Here is a 19,507-nt window from a genome sequence, read left to right on the forward strand (position 1 = left end):
AAGTTTTGTGAAGGCAAAAAAAGTTGCCAAAGCAAAGAAGGTATTGTAAAGGAAAAATAGTGGTCATTTCCTTGCAAACATCAAAACAGCTATTTCAAGAATATATTTTTCGTTTATACTTAACTTACTTAACTTCCGTTTACAATACTTAGGTTTAATTTGCGTTATTTAGTTTTTTTCTTTTTTTGTTGCCTATATATATATATATATATATATATATGTATATATATAGCAAAGTGTTTGTCAAACTTTCTGTCTGGTGTAGCTTTTATTATGAAAAATCAATAGGGAATAGTCAGGTTCAATCAATATCTCAATCAATATCCTTACTACAATGGCTTTATCATCATACAAGCCAGAGAGTGTGCAGTGTAGGGAACATTATTGTAGATAAAGTTGCCAAAGCCTCCATGAGCCCCCTCATGTGGCTTGAAGGTTTACTGTGGTTGAAGTGAAATTTCAAGAGACAAATGGCAGGGACACACTCAACGACTTCCAAAAGACAGCATCACAGGTTCAAAGCAAGGACGGCGATCACAGGGAATCGCACGTCTTGGGATCCTAGCTCGCACCGCAGGAGCCAAGACTTAAGGATACAGGACGTGCGGGACCTGGGCGTGGGTGTTACTCTGTGGGTTTCAGGCTTCTTTGGGGGCTGGAGGGTCTTCTGTGGCTGCAGGGGGGATATGATATGATATAATATATAAATAATATAATATAATACTGACATTATACACCACAACTAATTGGGACAAGTCCCGTATACAGACACACACACACACACACACACACGCACACACATACACATATGCATATGCTTACCGGCACACACACGCCACCATTGCATTCCTCTCCTTTTCTCCTTCCTTTACTGCCATAACTATGACCGGAAGAGGCCACGTGCCTAATTGCTGTTCCAGTTTTCCTGGACTTAATTAACTCTGTTTTGTCAATAGATGTTGTCGTCTGACGTTTCTATGTTCATGTTTTTCAATGTACATGTTGCTGTTTGGTTCTACTTTTATTTGTCTCACCTGTGGTGATTCTCCCCCTATTGGAGTAGTAATGATGATTAGTTGTTTATAAACCCAAACATGGTACAATAGTTCTCCAAAGATGGGGGATTGGTGGTGATTCCGTGTCTTGTCATCCCGCAGGTCGTCCACGGGACAGAGTTGTTGCAACAGTAGATGATGAAAGAATGGCTTGTCAGGTTGAGAAGTTGAACTCCACTTGCAGACTAACTCTGTCCTAGATGCAATGGCACAACTACTCTGTATGCCCAGCATGCTGACAGCACGGGTAAAAAAGAAAAAGAAAACCCCCCAAAAAAAACCAGGAGTCATTCCGGTGCAACTCCCTGTTTCCCCCAACACCTGCTGTTCATTCAGTTTGCCTCCCATTCGCTCCCTGTCCCAGCTTGAGGTCATGGTGCTGCCGGGCCCACAGTGCTGAACAGGTCTGAGGCGGGACAAAGGTGCTACTGCTTCGACAATGGCATTTCAGCGGAAGCCTTTCCGCCGCGGCTCTTGTCTTTATTCGGATATTCCGCAGCATTTAGGTTGGCAGCACAGCTCCGCGAGGACCGGGCGATGGGTGTCGCACCACAAATGAGTCAAGGTGCGGGGGGAGCTGTCACATGAAACGGGACGACCTGCTACGCAGGGATTTTTGTTTCGTGGGGTGTTTTGGATGGGGGCCTTGTAAGTGCGTCTCCGCTCGCCTTGTGTACGCGTTTGATTGCCGCTCGTGCGCTCGTGCGTACGGTGGAATTTCGCGAGGGGGAAAAAAAACAAAACTTTGGAGAGAAGGTTTGTCAGTCAAAGGAGAGGATTAGTTATGTATCTGCTATCCAGGAGCTGCAGCGGAGGCTCACTGCGGCTCCCCGAACCTGTGTTCCCCCGCTCGGATAACGCCACGCACGCCGTCAACGTCACTTGAAAGCCGCTCACTTTCCTACAACAGTTTGTGTTGTCAACAAGCAAAAATTTGGTACTTTCTCTTGGTGTTGCATCCATATTGCCGTTATTAAAGGTCAAAGTGAGTGTCTGTGTGCGTGCGTATGTGTGCGGGTACGGCAAATCGCAGTAACGGCCGATTTGATGACCTGCTCACTACAAGTCACTTACTACACTTTTCCATGCCAATCCCTGACAATAAATCTCTCTCTCTCTCTCTCTCTCTCTCTCTCTCTCTCTCTCTCTCTCTCTCTCTCTCTCTCTCTCTCTCTCTCTCTCTCTCTCTCTCTCTCTCTCTCTCTCTCTCTCTCTCTCTCTCTCTCTCTCTCTCTCTCTCTCTCTCTCTCTCTCTCTCTCTCTCTCTCTCTCTCTCTCTCTCTCTCTCTCTCTCTCTCTCTCTCTCTCTCTCTCTCTCTCTCTCTCGCTCCCTGACACACACATGCCCCTGACTCTGAGTTGCAGCTCACCCATAAACAACTAACCGTTCGACCTGTACCACCGCTCCATGCCAGTCGCTCCTCCTACTTGGCTCCGTAGTAATTATATTTATTTTCAAGCAAAGGTATATAAACAAAATGTGGAAAAGCTATGCTGCTCTCTTTAATTGTAGACATTTTCAGGCTTGCTATAAAAAGTTCAGAAGGAACAAGGCTTGAAAATCAAACTGTTTTTTCTGACTGATGTTCATCTTAGCATAACTTTGAAATGACAAGTGTAAGTGAGCCCTTTATATTAGCACAATACCTATTGTATTTTACTGGGAATCCTAAAAAAAAGTGCTTATTGTTCTGTTTTTCTTTTTTCCCATTTATTAAGGTTTCTTAAACTTTAAAGAAATCCTAAATGCTAGGAATGTCTGGTATTAATATATTAGCCATCCCATGCATATGCATGGTCAAGGCTGTTTATCATGGTCAAGTAAAACATCTGGAAATTTCTTGCATTTTTATCCACTGAGTAATTTAATGCCCAAACTCGCTGAAATATCAAGTAAAAAGTGAGCAAGGAACTGCTCTACGTCCTCTATGAGACGATTCACAGTGTGACCTGAAATTAAAACACTAAAGTCTAGGCTGTACAATAGTTCAGTGTCATCACTTTTTCGCGTGTGGACGGCAACACTTATTTACTGCAATTTTCTTCACAGTCAATCTCTATAGTATATCTATCTGTAGTTGGTTCACGCCTTGATTGTTTTCAGGCCGGTAAACAATCTTGGCATGAACAAACTATGGGCAAAATAGTTTCGGAACTGCAGCCTTTTTACTAAATGGACACTGAACAGAAAAACACTTTTCTTTTGAGTTACGACAAAACAAAAGCAAAGGCCGGCGGCGGGTATGGGCAGGGGTGGGCTCATCCCACCCAAACATACGTCTTGCTCACCCAATCACCACCAAAACTTGCGTCTTGCCCCCCTAATCTCTATCTTGTCCACCCAATCACCACCAAAACATGTCTTGCCCACCCAATCACCAATAAAACGTGCGTCTTGCCCACCCAATCAAAAGTTAAGAAAGTGCTCCAAGCGTATATCGGGTCGAGAGGAGAGAGAGCAGGAAGTGATGCTAGGTTCCATGGGAACTTGGAAAACTGTAATTCATGTTGGTAGGAAGTGATGCCATGTTCCATGTGAACTCTAAAAAACTGAAACTAGTGTTGGTAGGAAGTGATGCTGCGTTCCACGGGAACTCTGAAAACTGTAATTAATCTCGGCAGGAAGTGATGCCATGTTCCACGTGAACTCTGAAATCTGTAACTACTGTTGTTAGGAAGTGATCCTGCGTTCGATGGGAACTCTGAAAACTTTAAGTTCTGTCTATAGGAAGTGAGGCCACGTTCAACGGGAACTCTGAAAACTGTAATTCATTTTGGTTGGAAGTGTTGCCGCGTTCCACTGGAACTCTGAAAACTTTAATTTATGTCAGTAGTCCCCAGGTCTGTTATCGTGTGTGAATGCAAAGGAATGTGAATAAGCTAATCAACATTTCTTACTGCCTCCCCAATCAAAGCAGGCTAGAACTAGGTCTGACAACTACAAACGTACAAAATGGAGCCTAGTTCTACGGTTCCAGCGCACCGTTCTCCTTGGGAGGAGGCCTAATGTCTGGATCCAGTCCAGTCCATCAATGCCTCTTTCACCGGTTCCACGGCTCCATTTATTCTGCTGCACTGCAGCTATGACCCTGACAAGTGCTGTTGCGCTGTGCTCGAGATCGATATGGCAGAATTGCAATGTCTGTAATTGAGACGGAAAAAACCCTGTTTTCTCCTCCCCCTGCCTCTCACTCCGGTTTCCTCAGTGCACTTTGTTTTACCAGTAACCACTTTATCTTTTTCACACCCTGATATGTGTCACAGTAAAACCGCAGCAACAACAACAGCATCATCAATAGTATTAATATTAATACAAAACAATGTTATAATACTGATGGTGATGTAGTGTAGTTTCTTGATGAATTTGATGTGTTGATGAAGAAGGAGTGACCCGAGCTGACTTGAGTAAAATAATAGGTTTATTACAAAAGAACAGCATCAGACCAGAGTTGCCATGGACGTCCAGAAGAGAACAGAGCCGGATGTATTCTCTGGCGGGTGAAACTCGGGCAGGTGCTTTAACACTTAACCAGAGACAACGTTGACCATCTGATTCCACTATATAGGTCACCGTTCACATTTCACCTCCCTTATCACCGGGACCCCTGACAATGGGCTCTCTCTCTCTCTCTCTCTCTCTCTCCCGAGAGAGAGAGAGAGCGAGAGAGATAATTATCGTATACAATGGGGACTGTCTTGGGATGCCACGCATTCCAAGACACCTCAGTAGCTTCATTATTATTGGTCTTTAGGGGCAGATAAATGTTCAAAACAACAAACACAATTATTGTCATACACAATACTTTTTTACAATACTTTTGCCTCCATTGTTTTGAAAACATCCACAATCATTACAAATGTAAAATGATGTACCGTATGGGGTGCTGTTTGTAAAGTTCCACTGCTCAAAAACTTATTTCACTTTTTCCAGATTTAGCGCAAACGTTGCACCATTTTGTCACTTTTTCCACATATAGATTTAAGCATTGTATGTTAAATCTAAATCAAAATATTAAATCTCAATCTAAATCCTAAATATAAATCTTTTATCTAAATCTTAACTATGAATCCTATATGTGGAACTTAGACCTAAATCTTCAATCTAAATCTTTAATCTAAATTCTACATCTAAATCCTAAATCTTATTCCGAAATCGAAATCCGAAATCTAAATCTAAATACTAAATCCAAACCTTAAACCTTAATCCTCAATGTAAATACTCAATCTAGATCCTAAATCTTGGGCTTGACCAAACAACACAGAAATGCAGCAGTTGGGCGCGTTTAAATGAGCCCAGAAACCACTGGCATGTGCGACCTGGTGGCATGTTAGTTTCAGGCCTGCCTTCCAGTGCTACTGTCACAGGTTCAAGTCTTAATTTTGCCATTTAAGTCACTTTGATTAGATGTTTGGAGGAGACAACCAGCACAGTAAGATTCAGTGGCTCAAAGAGATAAGCCACTTTAGGAGGAGTTCAATGCCAAAGGATATTTTCAAAAGCACCACCCTCTGCGTGCGACACTTCGGTTACAGGTTCAAGTCCTGATTTCTCCAGCCAAGTCCTGTTCCTTTAATCAAATGATTGAAGGAGATGACGAGGCTTTGGAAGACTCAGTGGCTCCAAATGATAAGCTGCTGTAGGAGGACTTGAGCGTTAAAACTTGAGTGAGCTTTTGCAAGGCGTGTTTGTGGGCTTGTTGGCGTGTTTAAAAGCACCCAGAGACGAGGGCCAAGGATGAAGAAAACATGGTGGCATGACGTTTCAGGCATTACTGTCACAGGTTCAAATCCTAATTTCTCCATCCGAGTCCTGTTCCTTTCATAAGATGATTGGAGGAGACGACCTAGGTCAGTAAGACTCAGTGATGGAAAGAAATAAGCCGCTGTAGGAGGACTTGAGTGTTTGTTGTTGTTTGAAAGGCAGCTCCTGGTGGGCGCGTTTAAAAGCACACAGAGAACAGTGTGACGTGTGAAGATGGCATGATGAATCAAACACTGCCTTCCAGCTCTAAGTCACAGGATCATGTCCTGACCCAGAATGTATGTCTGAGGGGTGGCCGGTTCAACTTCCTCTTTGTCCCAATAGCTGGAGCGCAACAACACAAATCTCTCTGGGGGGGGGGGCTCTGCCTCCAGGACTGATGATGCTGGGGGCTATTCTGAGAAGACACTGTCTTCAGCTGGTATTTTGAAACACCTCAGAGTTCACTGCTGCTGTCGAGACGCCGTTTCACTGCAGCTGAAGATCACATGACCTTCAAATGTTAATGCTGAGCACATACAACTACGTATGTGTTATAGTATGTTTATTTCTCTGAGACACATAATCACAGCTCACCTCTAAGTTGTTGTCTACGGCAACAGAAAGATTCAGCCCCACGCAGCTTTCTCTCAGAAAACACCCTGGGCGTCATCGTTCCCACAGGGTTAGGGTGGGGGGTGCCAGGCCAGCTGGCCAACACACATGGACGTGCTCTGGGTCCACGAACACCATAATGCCACCAGGTCACCTTCACATTACACCCTGGTCTCCGGGAACTTTTAAACACACCCTCGGAGTGCAATCATCAGCTTCCAGCAACCAGTCTCTTTGAGCAAATGAGTCTTACTGAGCTTTGTCATCTCCTCCAACCATCTGATTAAAGAAAACTCTGTTCTGAAGAATTAAATGTGTCATGGCAGCGCTGGACGACAGCGTCTGAACTGTCACACCACTGAGCCCTGGCCTCCGGGCGCTTTAAAAACACTCCATTTGGGTGCTGCCTTTTCGAAAGCTCTGCATTGAACACTCACGTCCTTATATATGATGCTGCTTATCTCTTTGAGCCACCAAGTCAAATAAACAGTGACATTGTCTCCGCCGGTCATCTGATTTAAGGAGCAATGGCGGTGACATGATGGAAAAATCTGGATTGAACCAGTGATGGCAACACTGAACGGCAGTGTCTGAGCACATCACACCACGGAACCCTGCTGGGTTCCAGCATCTCTGAGATGACGCCAACCACCGGCAAGCAAGAACAAGTAAATAACAAGGTTACTTTTTAACTTGAAACGTATAGTGTTTGACAGCATGTGTATCTAAATTGAACTAAACATTGATGTTGTCTGAGATCAGAATGAAATGATGCATTGAGAGACTATTGAAATATGCATTAAGAGATCTCCGAATGATGGGATTTGGAATAGAATTCTGAAAGAGAAAACTTCAACATGGATTTAAAGCAGCCCTACTGTTCCTATGGAAATCCGTTCTAGATATGCTGTTGATTATCTATTATCAAGCAACACATGTATCAATTAATTATTTGAATAACATACATTTACTTGTCAAATATAGATTTTTTTTATTTTACCCAAGCAGCGTTCACAGTCTTTTATACTTATCCTTGTGCATAGTATATGTGTGCACCCCGACCGCTGCTTTTCCTTATGTAACCCGCTGACATCAGCCTCACTTTTTTATATATCAGTATGCAGTATCAGTAAGTATTCCCTCTCCAGTTCGTTAAGAACTGTAAGGACAGCTTTAAACTCACCAGAATTTGGAAACAGAACCGTAAACCAATGCAACTGCAATAGGTAAATACTTACTTACTTACACAATTCAGAATTTCCCTCTGGGGATTAATAAAATGTCTTAACTTAACTTAATAACTAAGGAAAACATATGGAATAATTTTGCTCATGCCACTCCTAGACACCACAACACTGCAAAGGAAAGCACTGAAAACTCCGCAAAATATGTCATTCCCAGAACTGTCACTGTCAAAACCAGAAGAGTGTACTGCCATATTAGCATTCAGGAACTGGGTAACCTGCTTCTGTACTATACAGCTGCATGCCTCCTACGCAGGAATACTCATCTGCAAACACAATGAAGGAATATATCTGCAAGCGTGCATCAAAGTAATACAAAGATAGCCATGACTTTAAATGTGTCGAATCACATTATCTATATAAGGACGTGTTTTGGGCGGTTTTCTAATCATTTTAAGTGTCGTGTCTGAATACCCCGTTTCATTGGCGGCTCGTGAGACCTGATGCGTCGTATAACTTGAACAAAAGGTTTGTAATATATTTGCCAGATATTCAATCAAAGGATAGTGTGACAAGACAATGTGGGTTGCGGGGTAGCGATGGACCAGGAGACGGGTAGAACAAAAACAGTCGTTGCCGGGCATTTATTTCGATCAAAAGACAGCGATTTTTGTCTTTTCAGACAAACGTGTCAATAATAATTGTAGGCTGCAGAGTGGAGCGGGAGAACAGCCTCATTGTCAGGAGAGAGCGGGAAAAATAAAAAGTTGGCAGCGCTGCGATCTCCGCTGCCCGTTTCTCCAAACAAAAGCATTGTATCGTATTTATTGTAACTGAACGAAACAAAAACAAAAGAACACTGTGCGTGTCCTTAACTAACGGGGAGCTTGAAGCCGGGGCAATCCCGGACAAACGTCTGAATGTCGTAGTTTGATTACATGTTTACAAGTCTTCATCTGCGTTACTTCATCATTACACCACCGTGGGGAAGATGAAGTGTAGGAATACACTGCGCCCGATAGTTCTTTTTAGCAACCCAGTGCCATGCTGTGTTGTTGTATTCGCCGCTCAAGAAGAAGCCCATCTATGGACATTCTCCCAGTGTTCTTCCACAACCACAGCAGCGTTTAAGGATTGTGCTAATTATCTCAATCTCCCGCAGGTGTGTCCCCTCCTGGTTGCCGGTGCTGGCTCTCTCTCCGCCTGCAGATGCCGCTAAAACCACTCCCCACTGCCACAGCGGTTCACTACTTGTTTTTTTATTTTACATTTTTTTCCGATATTTGATGGCACTTTCATGCTTCATTCGACAGTGACAGTACGGGGAGAAAGGGAAGGCAGGGGACAGAGAGAGGGGGTAACATGCAGCAAATGGCCTTGTGCCGGAATCGAAATCCGGGCTACTGCGGTAAGGACTCAGCCTTGAATATCGTTTTCAGGCTTTGTAAGCTTTAAAAAAACATGTTGTGAAAAATATATATTTACTGAAAAAAATATATTTTGATCCATATTGTAGATGTGCAAAGTATGTGCAAATACTTATTTGGGGGTTAAACAGATTTGAATCTTATCTTTGGTTGGAGAGGCCGAACTCAGTGTAATGAAACACTTTCATTACTTTTGTAAAGTTGTTTAATAATTTCACAAGATTCATACAACATTTCATTTGATTATGTTTCAGTAGTCTAACGACTGATGTTAAAAAGAGAGAAAAAGCTCAATTCAAAAGCAACCAAAATACAAGGATGAAGCAAAAGATAAATAAAAGAACAAAAGCAAGTTACAATAATTATATTTTAGATAATTTGGTTTGTGATTAGAAGAGCCCAGTGTGCCACTGGTGTCCCGGTGTTTCACTTCCATTATTTCCTCAATAAACGTATTAAATCCGACCGGTTAATAACTGCTGTTACTTCAGAGAAAAATGAATCTCTTTGTAGCTCTTCCCATGATTTTCTAGCACCAATTATTAGAAAATGCCAAATAAATGAACGAGACTGACAATATTGATCTTGATTATGAAGCATTTTGAAACCTCTTTTTGTTCCATATGTCATTTCAAACCTGGGATTTCACCCAGGTTACCTTAACAGTGCAGCGACGTAAACGAGAACGAAGCGATGTATTACCACATCTGACGGAGCCCCGCACTTCAAAAACACCTACATGTTCTTTCACAAGAGCCGTTTCATCCTAACTAAAGTCGGTCCCTGCCTTTGCCTTATCTGGGGTGGCCCCGGTCTGCCACTCAGAATCAACACCGAGGGACATCTCCAACGCCAAGCAGTCGTGCTCGGAGACAAAGGAGACGCGGAGTGCCGGCAAAACTGCATATCACACGTGGCGGAGGCTCGCTATTGTTGATCAAGGGACGGCGTGGCGGAGCAGCGTGGCAGGAAGTATCTGTCTGATGTCACGACGCCCACGGGTGGTCCGCGGGGACGGGCGTCGTCCCAATCAAACGCTGCGTGGCACGGATACAGTGGCAGTGAGATGTAATTACATTGTGTTGCATGAATGATTAAGCGAGAGCGATGGATGGATGGCGGGAGAGAGAGAAAGTTATTACCTTTGCAGAGGCAATGCTCATCGAGAGAGGGCCCTTTGAAGGCAGGCGTGGTGTGTATCTTTTTAATGTCAAATTTCGGAGACCGACGGATGATTTATTTATGAGGCTGCATTCATTAGGTTTCAGGGGCTTGGCTACAGTGTGGGTATTGATCGCCTGGGGCCATGTTTGTCTCCAACATAATTTCAAATGTTTAAACATAAAGCCATTCTAAACAACTGATAAAATGTAGGTCTCTCACACAAACAAATACTTGCAAGACTAGCGAATTACATGCATCAAATAAAGGACTGAATTGGAGACCATTGCTTATGACAATCCAATTCCCACAGTTTATTTTTTGAATATTACTGATTGGTAGTTTTTATAGACAACAAGCAGAGAGAAAAACATTTAACACAAAAGCAGACCCTGCCACCAACAACAGAAAACAGCATATAGACAGACACATACATAAGGCAACTAAATTAATAATAATAGCTTTATTTATATAGCAACTTTAAAAACAGAGTTTACAAAGTGCTGTGACAGAGAAATAAAAGCAGAGTCATCAGATCATGAAATTAAAAGGCAAAAGAACATTAATAAACAGTAATTCAATTCATTCATTCAATTGTAAAAGCGGTGTGGCAGCTTCGCCTGCCTCTCGCCACCCAAGTGACATTGTCACAGACCTCCGGCACAGAGACACAGAAGATGGGGTGGTAGACACCGGCTTATTGTAGAGAGAGGGCTAGTTGGAATAAGCCCAGCAGATAGAACATGTGTCATGACAAGGGCTCCTCTCTCCTGAGTGTGTGTGGGGATGGGGGTTTTACCTACTGCTCATTAGACCAACCAACAAGCCACTCTGATCCTGGATCCACCAATTACCTAGACCCAGGACAGGTGTGGCTGCACAATCCACACCATCCCCACACCACAAGCGGATAAAGAGACAAAACAACAAATAAATAGATACAATATGATAATAAGAAATAGAAATAAAATGAAAAAATATAAATAAATAATTAAATAAATACATTAAAAATAAAATAGATAAAGAAAGGGGGCAACATCACATAAAAGCAGATCTGTAAAAAAGTCACTGACTGCTGAACCTCCTCAGGCAGGTCGCTCCAAAGCCGAGGGGCCCTGACAGAAAAGGCGCGGTCACCTTTAGTTTTGAGTCTAGACTTTGGAGCAGTCGGAAGGGCCCCGCCCGCCTGAGGATCTGAGGCTATGTACTGGCTCCTATGGGGTCAACATATGTGTTCTGCAGCTTGAGTCAGACCCAGACGTGCTTTCAAAGGGATCAGTAAAATCTTAAAATCGATTCTGAACCCAACAGGGAGCCAATGGAGAAATGCCAGGGTTGGGGTGATGTCATCTTTGAAAGCGCTACGAAGCCGAGCTGCTGCCTTTTGTACTAGCTGGAGGCCAGAGAGTGACTTCTGGTCGATGCCAGAAAGGAGGGAGTTACAATCGTCTAGTCGTGAGAAAAATTAGGGCGTGGATTACTTTTTCCAGGTCGTTGTGTGATGGTAGTGGTTTGATTCTTGAAATGGTTCTCCTCAGTTGAAGGAAGCAGGACTGGATACTTTTAAATTAATTGTTCAAAGTTTAGGTCAGAGTCAAACAGTACTCCCAAGTTTCTGGCAACAGACTTAATATTTGTCATCCACCGGTTGAGATCATTGTTAATATCAGCTGTTTGGGTCACCAGGTCTCAGAGGAAGGTATGTCCGTGTGTCGTCTGCGTAGCAATGAAAAGAGACCTTGTGTCTTTGGATAATTTGGCCAAGAGGCAGCGCATAGATTGAAAATACAATTGGACCTAAAAATGGAACCTTGCGGTACACCACAGGTCATTTGAACTGTAGCGGACCAGGCGTTACCTGTGGAGACTTTAAAGGTTCTTTCTAAAAGGCAGGAATAAAACCAGGCAGTGCAGTGTCCTTGATGACAGCCCAGGTGTTAAGACGGGCAATTAAATCAGCCTGATGTACAGCGTCAAAGGCTGAACTTAGATCTAAAATAATTCAAATTGCACTTCCCCTCCCTATCGGCTGCTGAAAGGACTGTGTTGGTTACTTTGACGAGGGCAGTTTATGTGCTATGTAAAGCCCTAAAACCAGACTGGAATTTCTCAAAGATGTTATTACGACACATAAAAGCCAAAAGCTGAGCTGATACCACCTCCTCTAAAACCTTTGAGAGAAATGGAAGATTAGAAATGGGCCTAAAATTGTTAAGAACAGAGGGATCAAGGTTTGGATTCTTTAAAAGAGGATGGACCACAGCATTTTTAAAAGCAAAAGATGACGGGATCTATTACCTTCAATTAAATTCTGGGGTTGGAATGGTTTGCAACAATCAGCTTAGAGAAGAAAGCCGCTCTTGCTTCTTTGACTGCCCTTTGATAATTGCGCGTAGCGTCTTTCCAGAGCTCATATAATACGTTTCAACCGCTCTTTTTCCATTTCCGTTCCTTTCTCCTACAGTCTCGTCAGGTCCTGGGTGGGTTTATTAAGCCGGGGCTGAAAAGTTTTATCCGACCTTATGTCTTTGTGCGGGGCGGCAGAGTCCGGGGCAGTCAGACGCGTGTCGTTAAAATGGGAGAAGGGCTCCTCCGTGTTAAAATCTGGATGAGAGGCAGTGAAAGGCGGAGCGGCAGCACCGAGAAGCTCAGAAAGCGCACTTGCTGACGTAGAGTTTAAAACACGGCGGCAGACGGGATTGTTGTGAGTGATAAATAATGGAATAAAACACTGAATAAAACATCTTTGCGATCGGACACACAGATATCCTTTGTCTCAATGTTTTCAGGGCTGAGACCACTCTACAGTATACCACTCTACAGTATTAAGTCAAGGGTGTGGCCCTTGGAATGATTGGCTGTTTCCAGAGACCCGAGTCTGCAACTCGGACTCGAGTCGCACATAAGTCACACGCAGAGCGACTCCAGACACGCCCTCAAAAAGACTTGGGACTCCACTTGGACTCGAGATTTGCGACTCGCGAACGAGCTTTAAAACCTAGCGCATCGCGGTCGACTGATGTGCTTCCCTGTGTGATTTACTTCCTGGTGAAATCACATGTTCCTGTTTGCTGTTTATTTCACTGGATAGTCCTCGGTTGCTTTTGGCAAACCACGCATCGATGTCACAACGAGTGATGTCACACCGTCGCAGCCAATCAGAAGCTCGGTCACCATCCACCACCGTCCACCAATCAGAGGAGAGACCTGGGCGGATCCAACAGGCTTCAAGCCATGTGCCGTTTGGGATTGCGTTGATGCTGGTGCAAAGTGACGCAGCTTTTGCCACTTTTTTTTTTCTGCACGATGGTCGCAAAGAATTACCTAGAGGCAAGTGGACTTTCTACACCAGCGTTGGAAATGATTTTTGCAGACCAAGGCGATGGGGAGCAGGAGATTGATCCGAGGCCGATCCGTGAGAATGGTTCGCAAAACAAACGCAAGAACGCCAAGAGATAGTGTTGCAATAACCGGGCATGTATTTGTACACCATAACCCAGCGTTCCGCACGGGGCACACTTTGCACATTTTTGAACACCAAATCGCCCATTGATCCTTATTTAAACTTACTTTAGAAAAGTAACACAGAGGTATGAGTCAATAAACTATATGACTGTAATGTTATTACATCGCGTTCCAAATGATTATGCAAATGATATTTTTCTCTGATTTTCCTAAATAGTCGATGCAAATGACAGTCAGCATAATTTTCAAGTCATCAACTGTTAGGGTAAAATTTGAATGTTATTAAACAAAGCTCCCAATGATTACAGTATTTCTTTCAAAAATAAAAAACTCAAAATGCACTGTTCCAAATTATTATGCACAACAGAGTTTCAAAACATTTTATAGGTTGTAAAGAACTGAAAATGGTCATTTGTTGAATGTGCAGCATGAGGAGGTCATATTTACTGAAATCAAACGCTATTTCAATCAAAAACATCTTAAGAGGCCAGAATGACAAAACATGTTAACACAGGACCCCTTCTTTGATATCACATTCACAATTCTTGCATCCATTGAACTTGTGAGTTTTTGGAGAGTTTCTGCTTGAATTTCTTTGCAGGATGTCAGAACAGCCTCCCAGAGCTGCTGTTTTGATGCCAACTGCCTCCACCCTCATAGATCTTTTGCTTGAGGATGCTCCAAAGGTTCTCAATAGGGTTGAGGATGGGGGCCACACCATGAGTTTCTCTCCTTTTATGCACATAGCAGCCAATGACACAGAGGTATTCTTTGCAGCATGAGATGGTGCATTGTCAGGCATGAAGATGATTTTGCTACGGAAGGCACGGTTCTTCTTTTGGTACCATGGAAGAAAGTGGTCAGTCAGAAGCTCTATATACTTTTCCGAGGTCATTTTCACACCTTCAGGGACCCTAAAGGGGGCCTCCAGCTCTCTCCCCATGATTCCGGCCCAAAACAAGACCCCGCCACCTCTTTGCTGATATCGCAGCCTTGTTGGGGCATGGTGGCCTCCACCAACCATCCACTACTCCATTCATCTGGACCATCCAGGGTTGCACGGCACTCATCAGTAAACAACACTGTTTGAAAATGAGTCTTCATGAATTTCTGGGCCCACTGCAACTGTTTCTGCTTGTGAGCATTGGTCAGGGGTGGCCCAATAGTAGGTTTATGCACAACTGCAAGCCTCTGGAGGATCCTACACCTTGAGGTACGTGGGACTCCAGAGGCACCAGCAGCTTTAAATAAAATACCTGTTTGCTGCTTTGTAACGGCATTTTAGCAGCTGCTCTCTTCATCCCATAAATCTGTCTGGCAGAAACCTTCCTAATTTTGCCTTTATCTGCACCAACCCGTCCGTGCTCTGAATCAGCCACAAATCTCTTCACAGTGTGATGATCACGCTTAAGTTTTCGTGAAATATCGAATGTTTTCATACCTTGTCCAAGGCATTGCACTATTTGAGGCTTTTCGGCAGCAGAGAGATCCTTTTTCTTTCCCATGTTGCTTGAAACCTGTGGCTGCTTAATAATGTGGAATGTCCTCCTTAAGTAGTTTTCCTTAAATTGGGCTCACCTGGCAAACTAATTATCACAGGTGTCTGAGATTGATTTCAGTGATCCAAAGAGCCCTGAGACACAATACCATCCATGAGTTTAATTGACAAACAAAAACTGTAATGTTTATGACACTTAAATCCAATTTGCATAATAATTTGGAAGGCAGTGTAATTTGGTGAATGAAGGACATCAAGTATGTGACACCATGGAGCAGATGACTTGGCTCAGTGAGTGCTATAACTTACCATAAAAGTTCAGCGGTGCATTCTGTAGATTCAAGATCTTTTGATACGATATAGAGGCGTGCATGCAGACCCTAAACTGTTTTTACCTGCATATATGGTAGTAATGCCACTCCATAAGAGACTCGAGGCTTAATTTGGACTCGTGACCGAGGCCTTGTAACTTGACTTGACTTGACTTGGACTCCAGCTCAAAGACTCGGACTTGCAAGAAATGACTTGTGAGCATCTCTGGCTTTTTCTTGTAAAGTGCTGGCTAAAAATATGGATTTTTTTTTCTCTCACAAAATATTATCACGGATTAACACTTTAATATGCTTCATGTATTGGTGGGCCCATGTTTTTAACATTCACCTCAATGGGTTTCATAAGCAAGGCTTAAAATTCCTTGTGCATAATTTCAGAGTTTTCTGAGTTGCAGGAGTGAAATTTAGCGAAACGTGAATATCCACATGCACAACATCAAGTAAAGGTCTTAAAAGCCTTAAAAGCATTACAAAATAATCCTGCCGCGCGTAGTAAAGGGCATGTGTTTAAAAAAAAACAAAAAAAAAAAACACGGTTTGGCAAACATGCATACATCTTATTCTGGGAAATAAAGTAATTTTTTTGGAACGTGATTATAGTAAATTACAACCTCCCAAAATGTGAACTAAAGCTGTTTGTTAACCACTATTAAGTCCAACGAGACAAACATATGCACGCACGTACACAGTGATTCGCTAATGCATTGAGCAGCTTGAAGTCTATTTCTGTGAAACACATGGACGTTAACAGGCTTACATGGTGCCGCAGTATGTTCTGTAATCCGCGGAGACCGTAATGAGACGGGACAAGCGGCTCGTCCGCGTGAAGGTGCCAGATCAAAAGTCATGCTGATTTCGGGCCACATAATGCCGCGCTCTGATTCGGTGGGCAGCGCCGGGCTTCTCCTTTCGCCCGAGTGCGGAGGTTCACAAGTCGAGATCAAATGGTTAAGATCAGTCGGGGAAAAGGGGGCAGTTTTTTATTTATTTTTTTATTGCCCAGTAACGAAGCTGCAGTCACTCTCTGCAGCAATTATTTCCTCCTGAGTAACTGTGTCTGGCAGCCCCGGCGAAGGCGCGAGGTGAGCACATTTCAAAGGATGAGGTGGGCAGCGGTGTCGTGCTGGCGCCGCCCTTGATTTCACATGAAGGATTCAACAGTTTCCTTGCGTCAGATGAATTTGTGTGCGTGCGTGCTTGTGCGCGTGCTTGGGTTTGGGATTTCACCCTCTGGTTTGGGCTTGGCTTCGCATGTGCACACAATTTAGAAGTGTCGTCTCGATTCCGAAAAGTGAAAAGAAGAAAAAAAAAATTCTAAAAGGGGGCGTGGCTTCGGAGTCCCGCTCATTCAACTCAGCGTTCACCATCCACCCTTCTTCCTCCTTTTCTCAAATGAGTGATGTGGAGAGCCCCTGAAAGCGCTGATCTACGTCGGTGTCCTCCCTGCGCGCTTTGTGCCGATTTCAACCAGTAGATGAAATCACATGTGTAGATAAACGTTAATATCACGCCGGGGATTGAACAGTCACGTAATTGCAGTTCACAGCTCGGCAAACACCTGTTCGGGTGCGCGGTACCTCTTTGCCAGCATACCCACAACGAAACAGAACTTTTCGTGCAAAAGGAGGCGTTGAGGGCAGACAGAACCAAAACATGTGACGGTGTCTCCGTGCCGCTCACCACTTTATTTCCCTGTTCATTCCGTCCCCCGTGTTGCCGTACTGAGTATTTGGACGCCGACCGGCGATTCTTTTTCATCAACTTCTTTCATGTTTGGAGCGATACGGCCCGAATCGATTACACCATAGCAACACGGAGGGAATAAAAACGATTTCTGTTGGAAGAGGCCCAGAGTGATCGTTGTTCAGGAGAACGCCGTGCGTCATCAGCAACTCTGAAAGAATTTAACAATATTAATGCCACACTACAGTTGATTACAATCAATTACAATGTGCATTATTTAGAATTCATACTGTCCTCTTAAAAATAAAAAAATGAATAAAAATAAAAATTAAATGTATTTTCCCTGAAAACATATTGACTGTATTGCGATGAAAGCTGGCCAAGGGGCAATTAGCCAGAGCACAAATAATTATGGATGGTTGGAGCTGACTTCATCACTTATTATAGAATTAGTCTAAATTATGCAGGTTCTGTCTGGAAGCACAGCGTCGAATTAACCCCGTGGTCGCCCCTGAGTTCATTTACACTTTTGCTTTCGCTTTCTGTTTTATTACAGATGTAAAAAAACAAACAAACAAACAAACACCCCGTGGGGAACAGCATCCGTGTGTTTTGTATGTAAACATAAACACACAGAATGTAATTAATAATGATCACAGGTGCCCTGGTTGTGACAGTGTTTACTGTTTACGCTCGTTCCCTGTACCTTTATTGAAGCACTTACTCTAGTACAAATTACTTAATGATGTTGTTTTATATGGTTCCATTAAACACTCACCAAAACAGACGATGCACTATGTGAAAAATATATTTAATCTACAGCTACGTCTTTTATCTTCGTCCAATCGTAAAACTGTGAGGGGAGGTTGCATTGAGGCCAGTGTTGGGGTCGTTACTCAAAAAAAATGTAATGCCTTACTTTACTGAGCTACTCCCTGTAGAAAGTTATTTGTTATACTACTCGCAACATTACTTTTGCGTCACCCGCCTGAGATGCATTGTCGCGTAATCGCCGCACAGTTGGGCCCTGAGGGGCGGGGTCGACCACGTGCACGCCGTCGACACGCGACACGCCCACTCGCTCGCTGTGAATGTTCCGGACAACTACCTGCTCTGTTCACACACACCGCTCAATCGGACTCTACCCAGACTTTGTACTCGGGTGCCGGCTGGGTTAAGTCCGGGTAATGTCTAATAATTAATTTCAGGGTTGCGGCGCATGTGTGAAAGCAGCACTGGTTCGATATAGAACTGATGCAGGCTGACGCAAGCACAACAAATGTAATGTGATTAAAGAAGTTACCCCCAGCACTGATTAAGACTAAAACCCGGATGAAATCATGTTATCAGGCTATTAATCCTATTGCAGCAAACTTTAATTCTAGTTTTAAAAAACTATGGTTTAAATGACTATTTATATTCGGATCGGAGAAAATGAAAGGGATCCTGCAAATCCTCAAACGGAAATGAGAAAAACACAAAGCTACGATTGGTCTGGAGAGATTAACGTCGTTGCCGTTCATTTAATCGCAGGCGATCGCACATGGCTGATTTGGTCAGCCAGGTTTAAGACGACGTGGTGCAACACAACCCGAAATGAAAAAATAAAACTCAGATCAGCGATTCCTTGATTAGCCCTCAACTAAACTCAGTCCTCATTGAAGCATCCCGCCCTGAGTTAAAAAGTCGAGAAATGGTGCAACTATGGCTGTGATGCAAATATATGATTTATATATGAACGTTTATTTTGAGAAAAACCAGCGCAAAGCTCAAGAATACGCTGTGTTGGTAGTTTAGGTTTTAATAGGAAAATGCCGAATTGACGAGCGGGTGTGATACACTGTGACATGCCTGTCTGTCTGCTTTTATATTTTTCAAAATAGTGCTTCAGGTCGCATGTGATTGGCTGGCACCCGCGTCCTCATGCGGGGGCTTTTGATTGAGGTCTCATCTCTGGGGTTTCACTCAATAGCGCAGAGAAGCTGAAAAACACGGCCTCTATCTCGCTCTCTCTTTTGTGGCGCTCACACAATGTAGTCTCTCCTGTCACAAAAGCCCCGTTGATATCACCTTAATATCACCTTGAAAATTGTACTCCGCCGCCTGGAAAAAAAAAGCAAAAAAAAGCGACGTAACCCTCAGCAAACGGAGGCTCAGGGGCTCGCTAAGAGGTTGTTTTTTTTTTCGCGACGGATGAAACTGCAGAGCCCCACCATGTCTAAATGGGTGGGACCGACGGGTGGAGAAGATCTTCCACTGGCTGATCGGAACGCCTCTCCCGTGAGCGGTGTCGGGCCCGGCACCGAAACAGCCCACAAGGTTATGCCTTTAATTTCCCTCATGCGA

Source organism: Zeus faber (assembly GCF_960531495.2).
Source record: "Zeus faber genome assembly, chromosome: 17".
NCBI classification, from domain to species: Eukaryota; Metazoa; Chordata; class Actinopteri; order Zeiformes; family Zeidae; genus Zeus; species Zeus faber.